This window comes from Ambystoma mexicanum, chromosome 5p, assembly GCF_040938575.1.
Source record: "Ambystoma mexicanum isolate Mex_15411 chromosome 5p, UKY_AmexF1_1, whole genome shotgun sequence".
NCBI lineage: Eukaryota > Metazoa > Chordata > Amphibia > Caudata > Ambystomatidae > Ambystoma > Ambystoma mexicanum.
The window spans coordinates 390,208,124-390,225,952 of NC_090930.1; positions in this window are offsets into that span (position 1 = coordinate 390,208,124).

The following is a 17,829-nucleotide window of genomic DNA, read 5'->3' on the forward strand; positions in this document are numbered from 1 at the left end:
TCATTGATTTTTTAAGGAGGATTCCTGTGGGTTTTTTTGGTCTAATGTTTCCATGGTTTTAGTTTGGTTTGCATTACAATACAGTTGTGTGTTTGATTCAATCGGATTCATGTGGTGATGTTGTCTTTTCCTGTGATATTCACTTCCTCCGATGCTCATGTGTGTGTGTGTGCAGTCATCTTTTGTTGAGCATGTCACACTGGTCTGTTTTGAAGGGCGCATTCTGCACACTCGTGTTGTATATTCTCCCCGGGATTCATGAGTCCTCACTCAGCCAATCATTGTTTTGCGTTGGCAAGATTCTGTGTACCATATGTCCATGCGTTTTCTCAGCGTGCAGGTATGATTCTGGGTACATGTGCACATTGCCAACAAGCACCTTGTGTGCTGTATGCAGGTGTCAGGATCAAAGCCATGCACCTATGGATCAGCATATGTAGATGCATTCATTGTGACCTTCTCTGTCCATGCATGTAGTCAATGCATGTGACTGCCATGTGCATCTATGGCTGTATGCTTGTGAGGGTGGTGGTGGAGGTGGTGTATTTTTATGGTTCATCATTGTGGTTGTCAAGGTTGTCCTACATTACATTCCTTGTGCAGATGGTCATGTATCCATGCATGTTGCCTGTACAGTTCTATGATTGCCTATGTGTAACGATGATGACTGTGCCTAGAGGGTGCATGGATGTTGCACTGTAAATGCCTGTGATCATGAGATGTGGTTGGTGTTTATGGCCCCACTACTCATACAGGGTTGTGAGTGTGTCGTGGGTGTGCTCTGACATTACTATTGGCAAGGCTTTGTCAATCTTGCATGTGTGTCAGAGGTGTGTTGGGTGTGAGAATGTTGCCAGTCATGGTGTTCATTGGTCTGTGATTTTGATGACCCCAGTGATGGTGACTGTCATGCTCAGTATATGTATTTTGAATGTTTGTGCTTCCGGATTTGTCCTCTTGTGCAGGGTTGCATTCATTTCATGATCCGTGGATGCTAATGCGTGTGTTACAGACCAGATGTCACTCCAACAGTTGTAGGGCAGATGGGTGTGTGCGTAAGGGTGTTTGTAGCTGTACATATGCTTCAGGTGGATGTGTGTCAACAGCACCATGGATGCCTCCAATGTAAGTAGCCATTGATTTCTCCATGGCGTACATCATGGGAGATATATCTGTGTCGAATTTGGATCTGAACGACCGGTGTAGAAGGGTGAGTGGGAATGTGATGGACCACTAAATCCTCACACTTCTAGGGATGCTGAGATGTCATGTGGATGTACAGATACATATTTGGTGTGGCAGGCCATGTGGAGTCAGTTTCCTCAGGGTGGGTGATACGGTGAACCAGTAGTTACACTGGCCATGTCAGCAATTGAGATGGTGCCCAATACGAATTGCATCAGTAATTGTGGGCACTCATTTTGCACAAGCCCACCATAGGTTGTAGTTTGAATGATGTGTGCTCAATGTCCCACACAAGTTACAGTAGGGTGCTGTGGTTACACACTGGAGGTGGTGACACTTCTAGTAGATTTTGATGGGGTATTGGGCTGAGTACTGGCATGCAGAGGTTTTGAATTTTGGGAACAGGGCTGAGTTCTTGTGGGGTGCAAACCCAGGAAGACCCTGCCTGCTATAACCCTGTCCAGGCGCACGGTCCAGCCCTCACTGCCTTCTACATGCCTTTGCATCCAGCTGATGGGCTTTGTTGTGACTCACATTCCACTCTGGCCATTTTTTGCTCTGCTTAGTGTGTACCCAGGTGTCAGGATTGACATCAGAGTGTGTCATGGCCCACCTCACTGTGCCCAGCCGACATGGCCCAAAGCTTTGAGTCTCACTTCAGCGTCACTCTGTCCTCAGGGCAATAGGGCGACAGATGCACTGGGGGTACCGAAGCCTTGTGTGGGGTGGTTGGCTTCCTGCCTTCCTGTTGCACACCTGCAGGTGCTGGGGGGATCTGCCAACTGGACCACACAACCGCTACCTGAGGTGGACAGTTCGCTAAACCATTTTGCCCCCACTGAGTGTGTACTGATGGTGACAGCCAAGTGGCATATGTATGGTTGAAACATGTGCCTTATTGTTTAACTCCAGGCGGATGCATGGGTGCAATGTTGTGCGGATTCATGGTGCACCTCATGTGTGCTGGCCGTTTGAGGGGGATGCATAGGTGTGGAGTTATGTGTTTGGTGCAGTGATTGGTGGTTGTACAGAGGGTAGGAATAGTGTGTGTAGATGCACTTTGCATGTGGGGACTCAGATCCATGGTTGTACAGGGTGTAGGTATATTGGGTGCAGTAGCATTTTGCATGTGGGTGTCTCCGTTTTGTGGGTGTACAGGGAAAAGGAATGGTGGGTGTGGATGTAATTTGCATGTGGGTGGCTCAGTTTGGTGGGTGTACAGGGTATTTGCTTACTGGCTGTAGATGCACTTTGCATGGAGGCTCAGATCGGTGGGCCTACAGGGAGTGGGAATAGTGGGTGTAGGTGTACTTTGCATGTGGGTGGCTCAGTTTTGTGGATGTACAAGTAGTAGGAATGGTGGGTGTAGGTGCACGCTGCATTTGAGGGTGCATATTTGATTCATTCATGGGATTATTAATGGTTGGTATGGGTGCAAGTAATGGTGATTACTTGTGAGTACTTAACATGCAATATGTGGCTTTTTTGCTGCATCCGGTGTCACGGGTCACATTCTATGCGAAACAGTCCTTTTCAGTGGGTCTTTGATTTGCATTAGGGGCGTGTTGTGGGTGTGTCAGGTGCAATCCCGTTTTCTTTACACTGTTGGTCCCTGATGGCACTTCCGTAAATCCCTTCCTCAAGTTGTCAAGTTGTTTTTTTCAGGCATGCATTTGAACTGTCCAAGTCGATTCTTGTGTATATATGTGACTTCAGATTCTGCTCAGTGCAGCTTAGGGTTTTGAGCTAACACAGCCCACTGCAGAGGATATTTGAAGATTTGAATTTGTCTGGGGGATAGCTCGGGAGTAAAGTGCTGCTCTCTGACATGAAAGCAGATTGTAGTGAAAAAGTTTGAATCAAATCTATTAATTGAGTACTTTTAAAATGGGGTAATGTACAGCACCTTGAAGATGGAGGAATCCCGCATGAAGTGATATACAAGAACACACATTATTATTATTATTATTATTATTATTATTATTATTATTATTATTATTATTATTATTATTATTATTATTATTATTAATATCATTATTTTCACTATTATTATTATTAAGGCTCAAGACATGGATTGAATTGGTTGGCAGCTAGACCCACTGCTGTACTACTGTACTTTTCTTAACATGTCTATTAATAGCCTTCATTTCAGAACATGGAAAAGGTGCTGCAAGAGTGCGCCTCCGAGATGCTTGCGTGCTCACCCTCTTTTAATGTCCTGTAGGGTATTTTGTGTAGATTTGGGGCCTAGTGGTATTTTCTTACCTCCAAAAATAAAGTAATTCAGCAATAATCACTCCTTGCATTCAGATTGGGTTAGGTATTATAGTAATATAGTGGATATGCATTATTTCAGTACACAGATACATTTAGTTGGTATGCATTTCGTTGTGGTATAGTGATGAGCATAATTTCTTCGTTTTATTTGTGGCCCCAACATACAAAACCCCTTTCTTTTCTTTAGACTGTTCTTGTGATCTCTAGAGGCCTCAGGCTTCCACATTATTCAAGAACACCACATTTTCATATGGAATGCCACTTATGGCTGTTATCACTGATTTATCTACACCAGTGAGCTATGCTTCCATAAAGTATTCACAATAACATGTGGTATAATCACTAATTTATTCACATTAGTGAAACTATATCCAGAGGCCTCTCTTTCTGCTGACTCATATACGTCCAGCAAACTATTTCATCATATTTCACTCAGAAATCACACACACATATATACACTGAGTGGAACCACGCACACAGCTATTTGTAATTGCTCATAACATTACTTTATCTGCATAGAAACTTGGCGCTTTAAGCATCATTCCCTCTATGGCATAATATTTTTTTAGACACCAAATGAAACAGAAACAAAAATACTCTTAGGCAGACTGTGTTATCACAATTTCATTTTAAAATGATACATTACCATTTGTGAGACAATCCTCTCTGAAATAAAAACACGAGAAAGACAAAATGCAAGAACACTACGAATTTCATTTCATATTTGCACAAGAGAGAAAAAAATTACATTGTTTGTTTTGCCTTCAGCTGGCAACATTAAAATGTGTCATTTGAACACAGTGAAAAGCTATCGCTACACTGCCTGTCTAAAATAGGTCTCATGCACATACTGCACCCTCACTTTCATACAAGTTAATTACCAACGAGTTGTAGCTGTTTAGCATGCAAACTCCCCGGACTGGTCGCTTTCTTTAAATGGCTCAAGGCTTTCCTTCAAAGCACCCCAGTGAGGACATGCAGTTCTGATCTGCGGTCTCTCAAGCCGGTGCTTATTGACTGTAATCTTCAGTCTGGGATAGTCAGCAATGGACTGGGACGGCACCTCTCAATCAGGAAACCCCATAGAAACTCCAGCCAGGTCTTCCCCGGAGCTGTGTAAAATGTCCTCTGCCTTTCTTCCTCCCCGAAATGTACCAAGAGACCTCTGTTACAGCCCTTAAGGTGACATGTCACCAATGAAAATGCACAATAATCTATCCTTCTCTTTTAACAATGGCTTGGCTTATACGGTTTAGAAACTGTATCTACTCATTTCCTGGCATGCAGATTTCGAATCCAGCTAACACAGTGAACAGAGAAAAAAATATGAATCCAAGTGCACGTTTAAAATGACTTTCAGAGCCTGTCTTTTCCACCTCATGTTACACTGGAGAACACATTATGATGTTATTTGATTAGAATAATGTTAGTACTGATAATTATATTAGTTCATTAATCCTCTAATGTGTCTCCTGCAACAGAGGCATTTCAGGAGAAAAAAAATGGTGCAATTGCTTGTACCGCATTATAGCAATACATTAATCCCATGCAATGGTGCTGTGCTCCCAAAACACGCTAAATAATCCTACAGTCCCCATGCAAAATCTTTTTCCTCAAAGGCCTTAAGGGTTCTTTATGAATTTAGCGGTGTGAGTAGCACCAATGCTACCAAAATGCAATAACAATTACCTCCATTGGTTAATATTGGATGTAAATCTCAATTTGAATTTGGTGGTGTGAGCAGTACTAATACTACCAAAATGCAACACAAGTTTCCTCATTGGTTGCTATTGGATGTACACCTTTTTTATGAGCTGCAGCTAGTTGCCATTCTAATCCCCATAGTATCTCATTGTGGCATGCAGTTAATATTATACCTCCAGTGGCTATACCATCACTGGTAACACAACAATTGTTCTGGATGGAACTACCTCCATGCATATGCTGAAGGTATTTACCACTTATGGGTTTAATAACTCATAAGCAGGCAGACAAAACAGGCTGCAATGCCATGGCTGCTTGTTTATTTCAGTTACTGCCCAACTCAAAATTAACCTGTAATACTGTGACACTGTTGTGCTTAACTGTGTACAAAGTGATGTATTTGGAACTGGTGATGGGTATCAGGTTTCCCATACAACCGTATCAATTTTTCCCAAAACCTTGATATGCTTACGGTTTGGTTTCATGGTGACAATTTCATAACATAATAATACATCACATCTAAATATTCAGATTTACCCTGTGTGGTAAGCTCATATATATCACATTATTGAAAGATCAATCATAAGTTGGTGCAAATTCGGATTGCTGCCTTGAATGCATGGATGTGTTATATTGCGCCAGTGGTGCTAACTTGCACGTGGGAATATTGTACATGGGGTGGTCATCGTTTTTGCATCTTGAACTACTTGTCATTTATTCGTACGTTTTATTTTTATTTTTTATGTCTAGTCATTATGTATATGTCAACTACATGGATAGGGCAACCAGACCAATTCACCATCGCCATTAGCAATGTTGCCTGCACAATTCAATATGACTAGTGCAAAGTAACACAAGAGTTCAATGTAATTCTGAATGTGCACCAGCCATTGATGCAGCGTATCTATTCTGACGCAAAACCTGGACTATTTTTCTATGTTCAAATTGTGCAAAAATAATGTGCTCTCTGCTACTATGACTGTTTATTTTTGCTCTTTTAATTTAGGGAACATGGCAACAGTTATCACACCGTACTGTTTGCCACAAAAAGATGCATATTTGAGGAGCTACAGCTTATTTTAAGATTCCCAAACTAACCTGTGTATTTTCATGTCACTAGCTGTGCTCCTTTCACAAACCATCGCAATAACATATCATTTACTAAAGAAACTGCCTCCATCGAAGCTTCTTTTCATGTAATTCCCATAATTCGTTTGAAAGTATTCAGGGTCCCGAGGGCTCCTTTATATAGAAAATTAGATTTACAATCCAGGCCTGTCAGATTCCTGGCGCGTCTAAAATCCTTTTAGCTCTAATGTCATTCACATATCTTCCATATTAGTGTCATGGGTTACTCGTATCTGTGCTTGTTCACAAAGTTGCAATGTCGCTCTGATTTATCCAGGAGCTTTCCCTGTTGAAATCTAAGCTTTTAAGAGCAGTGCTTTCAATCAAGCATCAACAATGCATTTAATTTTCTTTGTGTGTTGGTTGCTCTCACCAGTATCCAGAGAAGGTATCAACTAAAGCATAGAAATATTTCACTTATATTTTCTTGGGTTTTTAGGCGTATCCATAACAGTATTTAGGCAGTTTCACAAGGCTCCCAACATTTCTCAGCCCTGCCCTGCTAGCCTGGCTTCTCCCCAGTCGTGGCCCCACTCGTCTAGGTTTATGGCTCTCAGAACATTTACCATTCTCTGGCCCTTTTGGCTTGGCCACTGCTGTAACGTTCACTGGAGCTCTCTGTTCTCCTTCACCACTTTTCACTGACATCATCATCCACTGACATTCTACTTCTTCCATCTCATGAGCTACACTTCCCTCCTCCAACGCTTCCTTCTCCTTGTCCTCCCTCCACTACACTGGTATTTCCGTCCTGTAACACCATAATTTCCCTGCCCCCCCCCACTCCACTCGCTTGGTCTTTATGTACTCCAATCCTTTGCTTTTCCCTTTTATCCAAGCCCCCGCTCTCTGGACATGACTCCATGCTTATTTGTTTCCAAACGTGCACACCTTTGATTCATTGTTGGTCTCTTTTTAAATTATGTCATCCTGCCAATAACGGTGACACCGAGGCCTTCAGTGGATACAACTGGAAGTGCCTATATTTACCTAATTGTGTTTGTATTTTGAGAGCCTATTTGCACATTGATGTTAAGTCGGTGCTTCCAACTGCTCAAAACGAGCGGCACAATTTCGGAATCAGCAAGCTACTGTACTGGTGTGCATGCTGTTTATCTCCTCTAAATAGCTGTCAGTATTTGTACAGTTTCCATGATCCATGCTCATGCCTTTTCTCTGGCTCCAGGGCCTGCTGTCACGATGGCAATCTCTGTCCATGGTGACCGGTGGCTGAGACAATCTGATCTGTCCGAATCTGACTTTTTCCTAAATTTTAGGGAACATTATGTGCCTTGACACAGAAGTTGGGAATGGCGCAAAGGCCTTTGCATCCTGTTTATCTTCTCTGCGGTTGGCATCACTTACCAGGTACCCTTCTTCTACCCTCACGGTCCCTCTCCCCCACTCGCTGGGCTTACCAATGGCACACCATCACAATTATCTGTAAATGAGTGTGTTTTATAAATGATAAACGTTAAAAGTTGTAACATGAAAACCATGGGGGTCATTACGACCCAGGCGTTAACCATGGTGCTATTAGCGCCATGGTTGACACCGGTAGTTTACCGATTGCGCCATGGTGGATGGCGGAATTACCACCCCATTCCAAGGTTGGCGGCGCGGTAATTCCCCATTCACGCTTTCCCATTCCCATTTTTGCCCCCAGAGGGCTCAATGGGAATGGGGAAGGCGGTAATTACGGTACTGCAAATTGCGGTACCGTAATTACCTCGAAAGTCCCTTTGCTGGTTCCTTCCTTTACAGTTGGTAAAACAAGCCGTTAAGGTGGGGACCCGCAAAGGGACCTTGTAATTAGGCGGTAAGGGGTTAATGGCGCCTCCACCTTTTACGGCGCCGTTAACCCCTTACCGCCTGGGTCGTAATGAGGCCCCATATGTTTGTTTGCAGGTGACAATTTAAATTCCGGGGATGTTATTAAGTGTGCATTGGAATAGGAACAATGTTAGTGCAACCCCGTTCAAGCATACATTTTGTTTCCTTCTCTTGTTTAAACATAGAGCACAAACATTGATGTTTTGTGGGTTCTCAATGTTAAATGAAACCTGTACATGTGGTAATTATTAGGGTTCTCCCTGATAAAGGATACCTACAAGCTTGTTCATTCTTTAAGTTCTCCCTGCTACATGAAAGCTGCAAACAGGAAACAATTATTTATTTATGCATTTATTTATATATTATATTTAATACAAAGGACATGAAAAATGTATTTGTGGCACAAAAAGACTTACAAAAGCTTTTAACATTGATTTACAGAGTGGAGGACCAGTGTCCTTAATAATGGGTGAGAGGATGTGGGTATACGACCAGACGATGCAAGGGAGGTAGAAACATTACCCAGGTACGAGGACAGTAGAGCATGATAAAATAATGGGATAGTGGATGAACTGCTGAGTTTTAGAATGCAAGGGTGATGGATACGTGCTGTGAGGTTGTCAGGGAGGGAGACAAGAACAGGGAGAGCTATGAATGGCTACTTTCTGTCTAGATTTGGGAGATCATTAGGTCTGATGTATCACGCAGGATTCAGGTTTTGGGGTACATTGTTATATGTTTCTCTATAATGTTCTGAATATAGTCAAGTGTGGATGATCAGAACCAACGCAATTCTCGACAGGACCTTAGGATATGGAGAATATCGCAGTCTGGGTCCTATTAGTATCAGCATGCTGCCTGGGCAGGGAAAGTGGGGAGCTACACTTTGAATACTGCAGAGTGCTTATACATCTGAATTCTTGCCTGCTCTTCAGTCAGCCAGCAAGTCATTTGACATGATAAAACAGTTCCTTAGAAATCGCCAGGTGCCATATGTGGTCTTGTTTCCGCCCAAGCTTCGGATCCCACGTGGAGGATACACACATTTCTTTTCATTGCAGACAAAGGCCAAATCCTTCATTGAATCCAACATACCTCCAAGATCGTCTGACTTGAGGGGTGCAACCAGGAATGGACAACTTGATTCAAGGATATCGATTTGTGGGATACATTGACCCACTCAGCAGAATTCCCATCCATAACCAAGCTGCACCTCAGCAGTTAACAGCAACATGGCTGCACTGGCTCCTTGGAGCACCATTGCCTCGCATCAAAACTGCATTTTGCAGCTACAAAATACTGTCTTGCCAAGCACCTATTGGGCAAGTTGAAACAGGGAGCACACCAAGGAAGGCTGCCAGTGTGTGTTCTTGTGTGCACCAAAGAAGCAAATTGAAAAGCAGCCCTGCTCTGCTGCTTGCTAAAAAGTTCCCATTGAAAAGGGAATATTTTACATTGGAAAGGATGCTGCCCTGACGCTCTTTTCATCTGTTCAACATCACACTGCTTTTATCAGTGAGACTCTGCCCTGCCCATCCATATTCAGATTGTGCTCCAGAACAAGATCGAATTATTCCTCAATGGCAAGCTGTGTCAGACCAGATCTGGGAAATCCACAGAAATGTTACTTTCAGCCACACGGAAAAACACTTGACTTTTGGGGCTACAACATGTCAAAAATCAATGTGTCAAAAGAAACCCTAGCTCTATGGGCACATGTCAATTTCAGTGGAGCTGTGTCTTGAACAGACTGCTGTATAAGAGAAAATGACTAGGGCTGCAAAACTATGTTGGGAATTCAGATGGGAGAGAAAACCTTTTTGAAAGGGACATCCCAGCAGACTTCACCATGTGTTGTGCTTTTGCAAATAAGAAAAATACTTGTTTTAAAAGAGGAATGTTGAATAAGGCTCTGTCCTTGCCTAGCAATGTAAAGGGTGTTTTGCAGGGAAACATATATGGGATGTTTTATTACAACAGGCTTGCTTCTGATTCAATACAAAATAAAATAAAATAAAATAAAGAAATACATGTATTGGCTGGACTGGGGAATCAGCCCAAACAGGTTTTTCTGCCATGGTGCAAGGGACTTTTGGGTGTTGACAACAAGTGTGGCCTACCCCCAAGAGAAGCCACAATGGATTTCTGGGACACCTACCTGTTAATTGTGCGCTTTGAGAAAGAATATCAGACGCTTGTTAGACTTCTGTCTGTGCTCCAGGTTGACACAATAGATTCTGGTACACCTACGTGTGACTTTTTGAAAATCACTTCCCCCTCAACTTTTACTGGGGAGCTTCAAAGTCAACTCCAGAGCAGACTTGGAAGTTATGCCCTTATTTGTTAAACAATGCTGGCCATCTGGCTCCAAAGGCTATTTTATTAATATATTTCAAGACTGTTCATCTCTGAAATTGGACAACACAGTAATGCAAAAGGTTCACAATTTAGATGCAATTTTGGTGGCTTTAATTTAAGACGTGGTAGCCTTCACTGGCATATTGGGGACAGAAATGGCAGACAATTGGATATTCTGAGGAAATTGTATATGATGCCACTTTGAAATTCAATACTCGCATGCCTTATGATAATATATACACATGTGTAAAGTTATAGAATTTTAGGTAAAATAATTTCATTGAAAATGATGAAAAATGATTAGACGGACGAAACAAGGTCCTACACACGTGAGAATTGAACTGCCATGCTCTGTGGGAAATATGTAATCTGCTTATGTAATTTGCCAAAGTACCACAATTGTCTCAATGTGTGAATTATGTTAAGATTGATTTTTGGCATAAAGGACTGTGGGATGGGTTTGCATCTCATAAAACACAACCCCATAAACTGAGTCCCCTCCTGGAGGAGGCGACCAACATAGGCTGACCTATCGGGTTCTTAGGGGTCGGTCTAGCTTAGTTCTGCCCAACAATAAACCTGGTAATGTCACCCACTTTATATAAGGTGTGGGAGCTCACAGGGGCAGGACACTCGTTCCTGAATTTCCAGCACCTGCATATCCAGACATTCCAGATCCACCTTCGCAATAGTCCAGACTCCACTGCCAGGCCAAAGCATAGCTGATCCTATCCAAGCAAGGCCATTGATCCAGAAACCCCACTAAAAATCCCAATGACAAAGAGGAAAAAGCAGTATTACCCTTGATTTCATAGTTTTAGCTCCATCCTGCCATTAATTTCTGTGTTGCATTGATCATAAGTCCTTAGTCATATTTTGAATAATTTAATTAATTTCCACATAAAGAGACACGCAGTGTGAGGGGGGTTAAGACGGCCGCTTAACCTTTTTCATGGGCAGTGCTATCTTCTTGATAATCTAGTTTAAGTGAAACTTGTCCTTTTTCCTTCCAAAACGATTTTCTCTTCTTAACTGCTTTATTTTACCAAAACCGAATTTCTTTCACCTTGAAAATCTCACCCAATTATTCAGCTATAGTCACTCTGTCACTTCTATACGCACTGAAGTATGAGAATGGGATAACACCCTTCCCCCAATCTCATCCAGACCATGGCCTAGGGGATCACGACCCAGACACCCCCCACGAGAGGAGTTCATTTACCTACTAGATGATAAAATACCCAGGTTCAGAAACCTAAACATAAGAGGAGTGTGCCCACCAGCGCGACAGACGCAAGCCGATGCCTGCAACATGGACCAGCTCGACTAGAACAACAGCCATAAGTATTCACATCATTAGAGATGCCATGATGAAACAGCCAACAGACAAGAACACACGTGCCACCTTGCACACTGGTCACTCACACACCAACCTACACGAAGAAAATACTCAGTGCTATGACGTAGGTGACTGACACACCCACTGACGTGCATCATTGTTATTTTTACATAGGCCTTCTACAGCTCTGCAGAAACGCAAGATGCATGAAGAGCTTGTGTACATGCTTGCTGACGCTTTTCCCCGCCACCCATCCCTATGACGACACCACCATGTATATCTGGTGCTGCCTGTGACACTCTGTCACCCGCGACCTCCATACTATGGATTATGTACCGCCACCCATGAACTAGGCCCGTGTAGGCCGCAAGCGTGAGTCCCAGACAGGAGCCTCACCATGAAAATCCTCTCAGCGACAAGAGTACAAGTGCTGACCATGCAGAACAAGCCTCCAACGAGAGCTCACAGCCAAGGCCACAATGTTGCAACTCGCATGCCGTGAGCCTTCAAAGGCGAAATACAAAACTAATGCTCATAATTCTGCTCCAGCTACGGTCTCTCCACATGTGACCAGGCCGAACTGACAAGGTGCCAAGCTCACGAGACAGACAGTCGCCGGGGTCCCACATTTGGGACACAGGTTGCAACAGCGAAGCTGCAAGATGGACACCTACAGTGATGGGAAAGACCCACTCACAAGCCCATGAGCAGACCTGTCCGTTGTCAAGCACATAGTTGCACAATTGTTGCTATTGACAGGTACACCGTGAGCTGGGAACGACGATGGCCCCAGGCTTGGGGGCTCGCGAGAGAACCAATCAGAACACAGGGGGTCTTACTACTGACGCCAGTACTCTTAGCCAATCACCAAGGGTCCCCCTGTAACAATTCTAAAGTAACAACTTTTAGGGACAGCCCAAGTGTACCACCTGATCCGTCCTTATCCACTAACATTTCTTCCCATAGGGGACATATACTAACCCTACCACTCGGGGACCCAATCCAGAGTGGCGATAGGTTTTGTGACGATTTTTCCCAGGTGACGCGAGTAGCGCTTCATACTGCTGTAAAAAGGGCCTGCGAGCCCCACTAACGACGAGAGTCTCATCGGATGCATACGAGCCGAGACCCATCCCTGCCGTTATTACAATAAACAGCAGTACTCACCTTACTTCTTGTGTGTGTCTCATACTCCTTTTGGGGACCAGGGAGGAGTTGGGGCCTCCCCAGCCCGGAGGTCTGCGGACGGCTCTGCCGGCCCCAGGAGAATCACCCCGAGAGCTCCCTGTGATGTACATCTATCGCCCAGCCTAAAAACCGCATTCTGATTCTGTATATTTCACCCATTTTTTTAAAAAAAAGTTTTGACATTTAAAACTGCAAAAAGTGTATATTGCAACTTTTCCACGTGTGGTTTTGACTGCACTATGTTCTCCATTTCAAGTTGCTTTTGAACTGTATGCCTTTTGTGATACCTTATAGTTGCTAGTGATATAACATCTCTGATACTGGGATAAAACATATGTACATCATTATTTAATCACACATATAATGAATTGTCAAATTCCGAGTGTCATTTTATGCCATTGCAAAGGGCCTCTTATTTTGTGAGGCAAGGTCGGATTTTGATTCTGTTTGCTGCCTCATATCCCTGACTCCCTGCTGCTTCTTTCTATCTAATTGAGGTTTGAGGGAACATTGAAGGCGGAAACCTTAACTCGGGTTCTATCTACCCGGATAGAAAACATGTTCATATTCATGTGTGCTTTGGATATGTTCTTGTAGAAGGTTAACCAAGGGTATTTCAGTGGTTTTCATTGTAATTATCACCCCATTGCAGATTGCGCCCAATATAAAAATTGGGTGATTTCCTTTGAAATTAAATTAAATCAATATTGTATTACCACCCACCGGCCTGGTTCAAGGTCCATTGGGACCCGGGGTATTTGTAAAAGGGGGTGTGAGACGGGTTGTGTATCGGCTCAATTCGAATTCATAGAAAATAAAGAAAAGGTATTCTCATTGAGTGCTACATCCTTGGTTGAGACCAAGGGTCCTGGTCCGGTGTGTGGTGCCCGATTGTAATCCTTCACAGATTGCAGGAGATGGTTGATGAACAACTGCCCATTGTCAGGGGCTTGCAGGCAGAGGTGCGCCCACAAAGCCGAGAGGAGATAAATGCACAAGAGACAGGTGTATAAGGAGTCCTGCAGACAAGAATGGATGTGCAAGTACTACAGAAAGGCAGCAAAGGCAGTGAATAGAAAGGGTCAAGGAATACAAGTAAGACAAACACTTTTGGTTCCCTCTTGAGGTGTACACAGAATGGGGGATCAGCTTCCCACAAGGTGTAGTGAAAACTAGCCTTCTGAGCTGGTTACTGTTACAGGGCCCCACTCTGAATGCTCATCAATAGGAGCAGCAGGAGTGGATGTCTGTGTCTGGACCCTAAGGTGCACACAAGGAAACAGTACTCACAAGACTGAAGCCTGTACGTGTCCAGCAGGAACTGAACAATGACTGCTTCCTGTAACAGGAACCAGCACAGTGTTAACAAAATGCCACAAGGTGCAATACAGAAACGCGACAAAGCAAAGGGCCAGAGATTACCTGTTAGGAAACCCAGCAGCCAAACTCTGGAAAAAAGAATTACACAGGCACAAGTGAGGACAAGAACAGAAACAGAAATATCCAGGGAAGAATAGGTAGTCAAATTAAGCAAGGTTCGGGACGGAGACCAGGAATGAAAGAGGAAAAGGAAGAAGGAAATAATCTAAGTGCAATGTTACCGGAGAATGGAACTGCAGACTAGAAACTAAGGACCGCAATCAAGGAACAGCGCACTGAACTATAGACCAGGAGCAAGAAAACTCAGGACTGAAACTCTGTACTAGGAAAACAAGGACTGTGTAAAAAGGAATTCAAGGAACTTTAAATCTGGACTGTGGAAGGAACTCGGTTCTATGTTCTTTCATCATGAAGCATTTTTATGATTGCCTTTTAAATGTGTACAAAAGAACGAAAATGGTCATCAAAAGTTTTTTTGTTTTGTTGAGGGGTCCACCACCTATTTATAACTATTTATAACTATTCCCAACCCCCCAACCCCTTATCTGCCCTTTCCCACCCCCAAACCAATTTTGATAACTTATTTCCATTATTTTGTACACCTTTAAAATGCACTCGTAAAAATGTGATGAAAGGACTTTATACCAAGGAACTCACAGTAAATAAAGACACAAGTGATCACAGTTAAAGGGAGTTTATTAAACTGTATAAGCATGTTGGAAAAACACCTAATCTAAACCTAAAGCTAAGACGGGAGCAAGCTATGACCATCAAATGAAAAGTAAAGCAGTCCTAGTGGCATCTTGTCAAATAAAAAGTGCCTATACTAAAAGAAACTATTGCCAATCCTTACAACTAAATACCAAAAGAAGTGTGGGATAGGATTCACAAGAAAGAAAGTAGTGTACAAATAATAAGTCAGGATGCGGTAGTCGGGGGTCTCCCTTCCCCACATTTTGAGCACGAGACAATTTAGACTTTGGAGCACAGCACATGCTCGAGCTTTCCCAGCACAAGCTAAAAGTTCTGCTCTCAGGACCTTCGATGGTTGAATCTCTTTCTACAAAAAGTCTCTTGCCTCCAAGAATCTGATTTGTTCAAAAATAATAAACAAAAGTTCCTTTCTGCTAGCATGTTGGGTGATGCCTTTTCACCCCTGCAGATCCCTTTTGATCATCAACCTCCCTCCTTCGGGTTCACTATGGCTTTTCTTGTATTCACGAGTTTTAAAATCTTTATAAAAAGTTCACTGTGGACATCCCTCTGCCGGGTTCACTCTTGTCAACACACTGTATATTTGGACTTCAGACGTTGCCCCCTATTCATTGGCAACCCTCTTGCCAATTTTTGCAATTCACAAAATGTGGGATTAACTTCCCTTAAATTCACCTTCACTTGCTAGTCAAAGACGTTTGAGTTTGCTAGACCCCCGTATGAACACTTCAACTCTCTAGAAGTCTCTAGCGCCGTTCCCAAAGGCCATCTGACAATGGTAGTTTCAACCATAGGGTATTCGCCCAGCGTTTCTCATGCAAACATCTGCTTGGTGCTGAATCCCCTGTAGCTGGCTTTCCCCTCTCGTATGGAAATAACAGTTATTTGTATGTTCTTCAATTAGCTGTTTTCGTAACTTTTGTTCAAACACAGTTCAGTTTCTTATCGGTTCTCCACTCGACTCACCGGCTGTGATGAACTGCTCGGTTTTACTTTTCCCTGGAGTCAAGGACGGTACCACAATGTGAAGCATCTCCCCTCAGTTTGGTTTATCAGTGGAGTAGGGCCTCGTATACCATTGACATCTGCTGCAGCACACGCTGGCTATTGTTCACGGTGTCTTACGATTCCTTCTGTGGAAGTTTCACAGCCTGGCTTGAAAAGGGCATGGTCGCTTCTTTCCTTGTCACCCACTCGGTTTGCTCAGTTTTTCTCCTCCTCTTGAAATGCCGTGCTGAGTTAGCTCTCTAGTTGTGTGGTCTGCCTTGCTCATATTGTGGTCTCGTGCTCCACCTTTTATCGCTGCAGGGAAGGGAAAGGGCTGTCAGGTGTGTGTGATTCTGGTCAATTGCTTGACGTTGCCTGACCTTGATGTTGGGGTATGTCAGGTAAATGGTTTTGGTGTTTGTCTGTGGTCTTTTGCGATAGGTGAAAGTGTTTGTATGGAAAAAAGGGGGGCAGTGTTTTTGAATATCCTATGTGGTAGGATGGGGAAAAGGTGCTGGAAGAAGGGAGATACCGCATCTCACCACGTTGGTATCCCACTTACACTCCCTGAGGACCCCACATCCTGGTAATCATCCCTCACTCGTCCACCCCTAAGAACTGGATACAAAAGGACTTGGAGTGAACTCAATGGAAGATCCCTGTTCTCTTGCAGGCAACAACTTAAATACTGACCTGCCCTCTGCTGAAGCAGGCTCATTAGCAACACCTGGAGCAACACACCTGAAGGTAATCTGCCTCCTCCCTCTCTGGTACTGGGAAAGTGAAAGCATCACTGACCTCTAAGGCTTCTGGGGATTGCAGTACTTATACTGCTGCATAGGAATGGGCCAGGGAATTAAGTACCAAAGTCTTTCACACGGAAGGTAAACACAAAATTATGAATAGATATTGTCCGGTAGGATTGTGCTAATGATTAAGTACCAAATAGGCCAAAATGTGTGCCAATTGGTGCTCAAGTATCATACTTGTGACACCCATGGCCACCAATACAACGATGCACAGACCAATATAATGAGAAGAGGAGGAGATGATGGGGAATGCAACTTTGGGCCTAAACTCACTGTCAGTTGGGGAGGATGGTGTGGGTGGGGCGGTTCCTACCATACAACATTGGCTAGTTGCATTGATGAGACATAATACTTCTCAAGATACTGTGAATCATGATACATTGGTCTGGCCGAGTGCAATATAGGGTTGCACTGGTAATGTTCTTCACCTGGAATATGCGGGTGGGAAATCAACAACCCTGCAGGAGCCAGGAAATTGGTTTCATACATCAAACATCAATCCACCATAAAAGAATGCTAAAAGAAACACATGTATTCTCTGCTATACACAAAGCCTTCACTCCTGTGGTAGATAACATTTTTGTACCTCCTATTCTTTCAAGAAAAGGGGTTCTCACCTTAATTCATCATACCCTCTGGTTCCAATTAGTTAAATTCATTATAGACTGTGTTGGCAAGTATGTTTTGGTTCAGGGGTAAATTGTGGGTCTGGACATGCTCCTGAGTAAAACCTATGGGCCTAATATTGGTGACCTTGGACTAGTAATGAGCACCAGAAAATAACATGAGAGAGGAAATGTTCCAGTAAATATTCTAGAAAAGTATAAAAGGTGCTCACCTTTTAAACCCAACAATCTGTCGTGAAATATTCCTGGGAAAACGCAAGGTAGAAAGGAAAGATATAAAAGCCTGCAATAGAGGAATATA